Source organism: Pinus tabuliformis, chromosome 9 (assembly GCF_031772625.1).
Source record: "Pinus tabuliformis cultivar Carrire ecotype Pingquan chromosome 9, CPIR1, whole genome shotgun sequence".
Lineage (NCBI taxonomy): Eukaryota > Viridiplantae > Streptophyta > Pinopsida > Pinales > Pinaceae > Pinus > Pinus tabuliformis.
The window spans coordinates 1,234,603,918-1,234,613,420 of NC_142307.1; positions in this window are offsets into that span (position 1 = coordinate 1,234,603,918).

Below are 9,503 nucleotides of genomic sequence, written 5' to 3' on the forward strand. Positions count from 1 at the left end.
TCTGTGAAAGAGAGCAAATCTACTAGATCATATCCAAAGTTTTGTACTCTGTATTTTCTCAGTTGGGCCATTATCCAAGACGGGAGCCCAAGTAGGCTTTGAGTAATTTTAATGAATAATTGATTTGTGGGGCAATAATCTATGTGTCATTGTGATTCAGGGCGTGTAATTTGCTTCTGCTAAATTTTATGTGTTGGGAACTTAGCGATGTATTTGTTCAATAACTAATTGCTATGAATTAAATATCGGGTGTTGGGTTCAGGGAAATTCTAAAAAGTGCGATTGTTGCATGTTCAAAAACATTTATTTATGTGGTTAAATAAGTTCAAATCTGTGTTTTTCAATTGAAAGTAACATAGGATAGCAATCACGTAGGGCTTGAAAATTTACATTCACAAGATATTGGAAGACAAGACACCAACAGAAGCTTTTATTGGTGGGAAACCTCAAACATCACACTTTTGTGTATGGTTGTCTTATGTACATTCATATTCTTGAAGAGAAGGGATCTAAACTTAATCCTCAAGCATCAAGGGCATGTTTATTGATTGAATTGAGCCCTCAAAAGCTGAGCAAATCTATATTCCAAAATAGAGAAAGAGTCAAGACAGTGGTAAGTTGAGATGAGGATGGTCTAGACTCTAAAGAGCCTTTATAAAAGGTTGAAAAGAGAAAAAAGCTTGTTGCCCTACAGATTGGTGAAAAAGAAGAAATGGAATCAAATTATGATCATTATTAAGGTTCTGCTGAAGGAATGGATGTTTCAGTACCATCTAGTGTAATAAAAAGGCCAAGATGGCTTCCCCAAACATTACAAAATGCACAGGAAAAGTGGGAGAACCTAAACTTATATTTTGGATGAGTAATCCTCCTAATAAGTTTCCAACTCATGTTGCATTAATGACTTCTATTTGTGTTAATAGGACATTACAATTTGTTTGGAACCAGCCAAAGTGAAAGTATGCCAAGATGACATGGAGGAATACAATGTCCAAAGGACAAGCTAAAACCTAATATGGAATCAGAGATTGATTCCAAGCATGCAATTGATGAGAGCATCAAATAGAAGGACATGTTTGTTACCAAAGTATTCTATCAAAAAATGGAGTTAACCTTGATAAGACTCTTTCTCTAGTTGCCAAAGGTTTTGAGATGCATGGGAAAGATACCAATGTTTATGTCTTAACGCATGCACCACAAATTTGGTATTATGGATCAATGGGTTTCTACTCAAGCTTGGTTTCTCAAAGATTTGTGCAGATTTTAACCATTTTTCTCTGTTGCGGGGAACGTTGGGCCAGAACCTATTTCTGGGCAAAAACGATACGGAAACGCTAAAACACATTTGGTACGGACTGGAAACGTGTTAATTTTAGGTATGTTCTATGCTAGAGCAATTTATTTCAATTTCTTTTCCACATTAGCAATCACATCAGCATAAAGTAAATTGCAAATAGAACATAAATATAAATCGCAGAAGACAAGCCAAGACAAGAGGACACAAGATGTCGCGCTAGCCAGGGACAAACCCCAATGTGGGGAAACCCTTGATCAATTCTTCTTTTATGTTCTTCAAAGTTCAGCAAAGAAAGTGAGAGAGAGTAGATTTACAATAGAAGTCAATCACTTTGACTTTTGATATCGGCATGAGATCAGTTGAAGACATATTGCTTCATCTGATTCTCTCAGGTGACTCGTTCACCTATCATAATGTTGCATCTCGTCTATTTGCTGCATATTACCGTGTGACACCTTGTTGTACTGTCACATGTGTTGAACCTTGATGACTGAGCTACTCTCATCTTCATGCTGCTCATCATGTTGCATCTTGCATGGTCTTATTCATCATCAAGCTGGCCATGCTCACGATCTCATTCATCATTATGCTGCCCATGCTCATATCATCATGCATATTTATGCTACCCATGCTCATATCATCATGTTGCTTATTATGTTGCCCATGATCTCATACATCATGCTGCCTTCCTTCGGAGACAGATGCTCCAGCTGTTTCTGCAGTTCCTGGTAGTTCTGGCTTTTTTGGCAATTCCGGCTCTTCCGACAGTTCCAGATTTTCCGGCATTTCCAGCGTTTCTGGCTTTTCCGATATTTCCGGCTTTTCCGACATTTCCAGCAGTTCCGACTTTTCCGACAATTCCAGTTTTTCCAACAGTTCCGGCTTTTTCATATTTCCGGCTTTTTCTACAATTCCAGCTTTTCCGGCGATTCCGGCTTTTCCGGCAATCTGGCTTTTCCAACTTTTCCGTCAGTTTCAACTTTTCCAGCTTTTCCGGCAGTTCCGTCTTTTCCAACTATTCTGGCTTTTCTGGCTTTTCCTTAGGATCTCTCCTCCTACTAAAACCCAAAGACAAGTAGAGAGAGGAAGAGATCCAAGTGTGTGTAGAAATGACATGAAGTCCTCTTCTATTTATGCTAAAACGTAGAGGTTGAATAGACATCACTGTTGGGCTTCTGAGCCTACATAAGTTGCTGGCCCACTTAACAATTTGTCCATAACATAAATAAATTCATAAATACTTATCAGAATTAGATGATCTTTAGATCAATCCTACACCTCTCAATGATAGGGATCCAATAAAAATATCAGCTGCCATAAATAATATGACCCACATGGAGTTTGGCCCTAGTTGCCAATTTTAACAAAACGTGTTTCAAGTCGTACTACTGTAAAAATTTCTGTTTTCCCACCCCGGTTTTTAGTTTCTCATTATTTCTCCCATGTAGTTAAATGCCCATTCCCATAACCATACATTTAACAGACTGAAAAAAATAAATATTGCTGAAAACACAAATTCTGGAAATTTTTCAGAATGCTGGAAATTGCAGAATTTGTGTTTTCAGCAATATTTATTTTTTTCAGTCTGTTAAATGTATGGTTATGGGAATGGGCATTTAACTACATGGGAGAAATAAGGAGAAACTGAAAACCGGGGTGGGAAAACAGAAATTTTTACATGGTATCGGAGCTTGAGTGCTGAAGGACAGTTTGGGACAGCAAAAGGAAAAATTACAGTTGCTGATTTTTCACTCAGAAAATTCCAGCAAGCTGATTTTTTCATAAACAGTAGTTTTATCTTTACTACAGCAGTGCTATTTTTCAGTTTTATGACAGCAGGATGTCATTAGGATTGAGGGTGGAGGATAGGCTGGATGGGCATATAAATTACAGCGTTTGGAAGGAGAGAATGCAGAGTATCTTTGAGGAGGCAGAAGTCTGGGATATCATGGTGCATACTGCACAGAACCCTGTTGTTGTGCCCACTGATGTTACTCAGTTGGCTGAATATAAAAAGAAGAACAATAAGGGTAAGAGGCTGATTCTAGATGGAATCAAAGACCATTGCATTCCTCATGTGAGAGGAAAGAGCAATGCCCATGAGATGTGGACAGCATTGTCCAATCTCTACCAGAGTACCAATGAGAACCGAAAGATGGTCCTGAAGGAGAAGCTGAAGAACATTAAGATGGGGAATGATAGTGCAGCTGGATATCTCACAAAGATTACCAATGTGAGAGATGAGTTGGCAGCGATTGGAGAGGTCATTCCATCCACTGAGTTGGTGCGTATTGCAGTGAATGGCCTCCCCCGTTCATGGTTGAACTTTGCTGATGGGGTTTGTGCACGTGAGACCCTTCCCACATGGGAGAGGTTTTGGGATGATTGTATTCAGACAGAGATCAGGAAAGGACAGCTTGGGGCAGCCAAGCCAGTTGAGCAGGATGAGGACGTAGCACTGGTGGCAGGAGGCAAGAAAGGCAAAGGGAAGAAGCAGGCTTCCACAAGCGGTGGTGGGGGCAAAGACAAAGGTAAAGGTAAACAGGGGAACACACAGAAGGACTATTCCAAGGTGAAGTGTTGGAATTGTCAAAAGATGGGACACTATGCAGTTGTGTGTCCGGAGAAGAAGAAGAAAAAGGGGAAGAACCAGGACGTGGCAGCTTCAGCAGAGATTGAGGACTTTGCTGGTCGTTTTGACCGAGAGTTTGCGTTCACTACGTGTGAGTCCTCTAGTGCAAGATCACCTGCCACACAGGTTCAGAGGGAGCATGCTTTTCCCTCGATTAGCGGAGCATCTACAGGTATCTGGTATGTGGACAGTGGGGCTTCATGTCATATGACAGGAGTCCGTGAGTACTTCTCAGAGCTTTCAGAGAGTGGCACTGATATTGAGGTAGTACTCGGTGATGACAGAGTTGTTAGAGCAGTCGGGATGGGGACAGTGACATTTCAGAGGGAGTCCAAACCTCCCTTGAAGGTGTCAGAGGTTCTTTATGTGCCAGGGATGAGGAAGAACCTCATATCCGTCTCAGCTTTGGAGGACAGAGGATATGAGGTACTGTTCAGGGGAGGACAGGTGTTGATGTATCCCAGGGGCACTCCAGCTGATTCAGCTAGAGTGATAGGTGTACGCCATGCAAAGGTGTACAAGTTTGCATTCCAACCCCTTTTGGCATTGAGCAGTAGTACCGACAACAGAGCTAGCAGTTCTAAGCTGTGTGAGATTTGGCACCGCAGGATGGGACATATGTATCATGGAGCCTTGAGGACATTGCGGGAGATCACTACAGGTGTGCCAGATTTCAGTACTGATCACTTTGATACTTGCAGAGGTTGTGCGATGGGCAAGTTTTCCAAATCCCCTTTTCCCAGCAGTGACAGCAGAGCGACGGGGATACTTGATTTGATTCATTCCGATGTGAGCGGTCGGATGTCTCATGTTTCCTTGAGTGGATATGAGTACTATGTCTTATTCATTGATGATCACTCCAGGAGGACCTGGATTTATTTCTTGAAGACCAAGAGTGAGGTCTTCAAGCGGTTTCAGGAGTTCAGAGCTCTTGTGGAGACTCAGACAGGTCGAAAGATCAAGTCCCTGAGGTCGGACAATGGAGGAGAGTACACCCTTGGAGAGTTTGTTGATTATTGTGCGGAGGCAGGCATTAGGAGGGAGTTCACTGTTCCTTACAACCCCCAGCAGAACGGGGTTGCGGAGAGGAAGAACAGATCCATCATAGGGGCTGTCAAAGCCATGATACATGATCAGGGGTTGCCATTGTTCTTGTGGGCAGAGGCCTGCAACACAGCTGTTTACTTGCAGAACAGGAGTCTGCATCGTGCCTTGGGGCACATGACTCTGGAGGAGGCTTTCTCTGGGAAGAAGCTTGATATTGGTCATCTTCATATCTTTGGATGCATAACATACTCCTATATACCCAAGGAGAAGAGGACCAAACTAGAGCCCACCGCAGAGAAGGGTATCTTTGTGGGCTACAGTGAGACCTCAAAGGCCTTTCGGATTTACATTCCTGCACAGAGGAGAGTTGTTGTCAGACGGGATGTGAAGTTCGAGGAGGACAGGGCCTTTAGGAGGTCACGGGAGTTAGAGTATCTGGATCAGCCAGACCCTCAGCAGCAGTTGAGTCAGTCGCAGGGATCTAGTGGGCAGGGATCAGGAGGATCAGGAGGTACATCTATGAGGATGTCAGGTCCGTCAGTGAGCAGTGGCTCATCGAGCCAGAGGAGTGGTGCTCCGGGCAGCATGCAGAGCAGTTCACAGAGCAGTTCACTAGGGAGTCCACTGATGGACAGTTCACACGGTACCTCAGCTTCTACAGGTTCAGGTGCAGGCAGGAGGACAGCAGACAGACAGTCAGGAGTTCAGGCTACTGATGATAATGAGGAGGAGTTTCATTCTCCGGTGGGAGAAGTGCGCTCAGGGAAGAGGAAGCCCAAGTGGCTTCAGGACACCTTGAGAGATGCCACATCTGTTGCTGAGCCGAAGAGACCGGTCAGAGAGAGTAGACCACCTGAGAGGTTTTGTAGCTATATGGCGATGGTTACCAGCATCCTTGACTCTGAGCCTTCTAGCTATGAGGAGGCAGCTAACCAGCAGGTCTGGAGAGAGGCCATGCAGTAGGAGTATTCTTCTATCATGAAAAATGATGTTTGGGAAGTGGTGTCGAGGCCTGAGGGCAAATCCGTGGTTACTTCCAAATGGCTTTACAAGGTAAAGCATGTTGCAGATGGCAGCATTGAGAAATTCAAAGCGAGGTTTGTGGCTAGAGGGTTCTCCCAGGTAGAGGGAGTTGATTATGAGAAGACCTTCGCTCCCGTAGCTCGATATACTTCGATTCGCTCCATTATATCAATAGCAGCAGAGATGGGTTGGAAGATCCACCAGATGGATGTGAAGACCGCATTTCTCAATGGCTTCATACAGGAGGAGGTGTACATTGAGCAGCCACAGGGCTTTGAGGTGCATGGGAAGGAGTCCCATGTGTGCAGACTGAAGAAGGCCCTTTATGGCCTGAAGCAAGCTCCCAGAGCTTGGTACTCCAAGATAGATGCATACTTGCAGGGGATGGGTTTCACAAAGAGTGAGGCAGATCCGAACCTTTACTTTATTGTGATTGGTGAGGAGCCTCTCATTCTGGTGCTGTATGTGGATGACTTGATCATTACAGGTGCAGAGAGACTCATATAGCGCTGCAAGAGAGATCTTGCGGCGGAGTTTGAGATGAAGGACATCGGCTTGATGCATTACTTTTTGGGTTTGGAGGTGTGGCAGGAGGAGGGGCATTTCTTCCTGGGGCAGGGGAAGTATATTGTGGACATCCTTAGCAGATTCCACATGGAGGATTGTAGACCCATGTCGACACCGATGATCACCAACTGGAAGAAGCTTCATGCTTCGGATTCCGAGTTGGTGGATCCCACATTGTACAGGCAGCTGATTGGTTCCTTGATGTATTTGGTCAACACTAGACCAGATATCTGTTTTGCAGTCAACACGATGAGTCAGTTTATGTGTGAGCCTAGGAAGGTTCACTGGGTGGCTGCAAAACACATTTTGCGGTACTTGCAGGGGACAGTGGATTATGGTCTGGACTACAGGCAGGGAGATGGAGTGAGATTGGCAGGATACACTGATTCTGATTGGGCAGGTTGTGCTTCTGATAGGAAGAGCACTTCAAGGTGTTGTTTTGGGTTGGGTTCAGCAGTAGTGTCATGGTTCAGCCGGAAGCAGCAGTCAGTAGCACTGAGTTCAGCGGAAGCAGAGTATATGGCAGCCAGTCTAGCTAGTCGTGAGGCTATCTGGCTTCGCAAGATGGTGTTTGGCTTATTTGGTCAGCCGTTGAGACCTTCAGTGATTTACTGTGATAATCAAAGTTGCATTAAACTCACGGAGAATCCAGTATTTCATGACAGGTCAAAGCATATCGGGATCAGATATCGTTTCATCAAAGACTATGTTCAGAAGGGAGTTGTGAAACTTGAGTATATTTCCACTGATGAGCAGGTTGCAGATATTCTTACCAAAGCCTTACCACGGGGCAAGCATGTCTACTTCAGAGACAAGATGGGTGTGGTGAGGAACACCTTCCTCGGTAAGAGGGAGTGTTGAAATTTGGTACCGGAGGACAGGTGGTTCCCTTAGGCTTTGATCTTTGGCCTAGGGAAAAGTGTCCAAAAGAATTTAATTTTTCTCCTAAAGTGACTTTATAATTTTATAAAGTTAAATCTAATTTAAAAGTGACTTTAAGTGATAAAGTTATTAAGTCTAATTTTAAAGTGACTTTTATAAAGTCAATGAAAAATTAGAAAGGAAAAGTGACTTTGGAAATAAATGACTAAGTGGGTCTTTATTAAAGTGGGGTGAATTAAAAAATAGAAAGTGAGATTTAAATGAGCATTTAATCTCAGCCATTGATCTAAATCTATTTCAGCCATTGGATTTAGAGATCACCCAAAAGTCACTTGGATCACCCAAAAGTCACTTGGAGTTATATTAAAGGAGGAAAAGGAGGAAAAGGTCATTCATTCTTTCATGAGCAGATTGCGAGAAGGAGAGCAAGAGAGCAAGAGAGATTTCTGAGCAGGGAGGAGAAGGAGACAGCAGCTTGACAAACATTCCAAGGCAGCAGTTGAGCAGATTTGTACAGTTGATTCAACACATAGTGAAAGGCAGATTTTTGCACAAAAATCGAGGAGCAGTTTGCTGATTTTTCTGCACACAAAACGGAGGCCGTACAGCATTTATTGTTGTCCTGTTTGCTGTAATTTCCAGATTGCTGTGAGGCACGGGAAAGGAGATAAGTTGTAAATTTGCTTGCTGATTTTTTGCTGAATAATTCTCACTGTAAAAAGGCAATTTTCAGCAGTGTTCCACGGGGACGCGTCCCCCAGGGTCGGGTGCGCGCACCCCTCGCACCTCACGCACCCGGGACGGGGAGTCTCTTGGGGGTGCGTTTCCCCACGCACCCTTTTTGGGGAGTCTTGGGGAGACGCAAGGGGGTGCGTTTCCCCAGTGTGGGAGTCTAGACTCCCCAAGACTCCCCAAAAAGGGTGCTTCTAGGCGTCCCCCTTCAGTGTGGGAGTCTAGACTCCCCAAAAAGGGTGCGCCTGGGTGTCCCCCTTTAAATTTGTCTAATAAGACTTAAAAATTCAAAATTCAAAATCAAAAATTCAAAACTCAAAACCATTAAATTTTTTTTTTTTAAACTAAATAACTAAAACTTAAAAGTCTAAAAAAAAAATTAAAATTAAAACTAAATAACTAAAACTTAAAAGCCTAAACCTTAAAGTTAAAAGCTCATTTCATTTCAAACCAAAGTCATTTCCATTTCACTCTTAACTATTTTTGAGTTTGAACTTTGAAACTTTGAGTTATATAGATTTAGTGTTCAAACTTTGAAAATATACTAGTATGTTTTGCTTTCAATTTAGATTCTAGAATGATGGATGATGAATTTAGTTTTTAAATCAATGTAGATTGTAGAATGATGAACCATTGAATGATGAATGATATCGATCAATGTATTTGAATATTTTATTATTGATTTTTATTTTTGTTTTTCGAATCTCATGGTATGTATGAATAATAATTAATTCAATAATGAGACTTGTCACTTGAGTATGTCATATGAATGATGTATGTATCAAAATGAATGATGAGGATGGATCAATGATTCAAATTTCAATTGTCTATTTAATATTTTTATGCTTTCATTATTGAACAGTGAACAATGAATATGAACTTGAAATATATATATATATATATATATATATATATATATATACACCTCGACGACTCCCCGCACCCCCGAAATTTCCCTAAAATTTGAGGGTACTCCCACACGTCCCCCCTGTGCGTCTCCCCGCACTCGCGTCTCCCCGCACCGGAGTCTTGGTGGAACATTGATTTTCATAAATAAAGAAGAGCTCTCAAACTGGTTTTCCCCAAGAGTTGTAGGGGGTTTTTCCAGGGTCAAGTTGACCAAAAATATCAGTGTTTTAATGTGTTTTAATGGCTGTTTTTGATTGCTGATTTTTAATTCTGCAATTTCCAGCATTCTGAAAAATTTCCAGAATTTGTGTTTTCAGCAATATTTATTTTTTTCAGTCTGTTAAATGTATGGTTATGGGAATGGGCATTTAACTACATGGGAGAAATAAGGAGAAACTGAAAACCGGGGTGGGA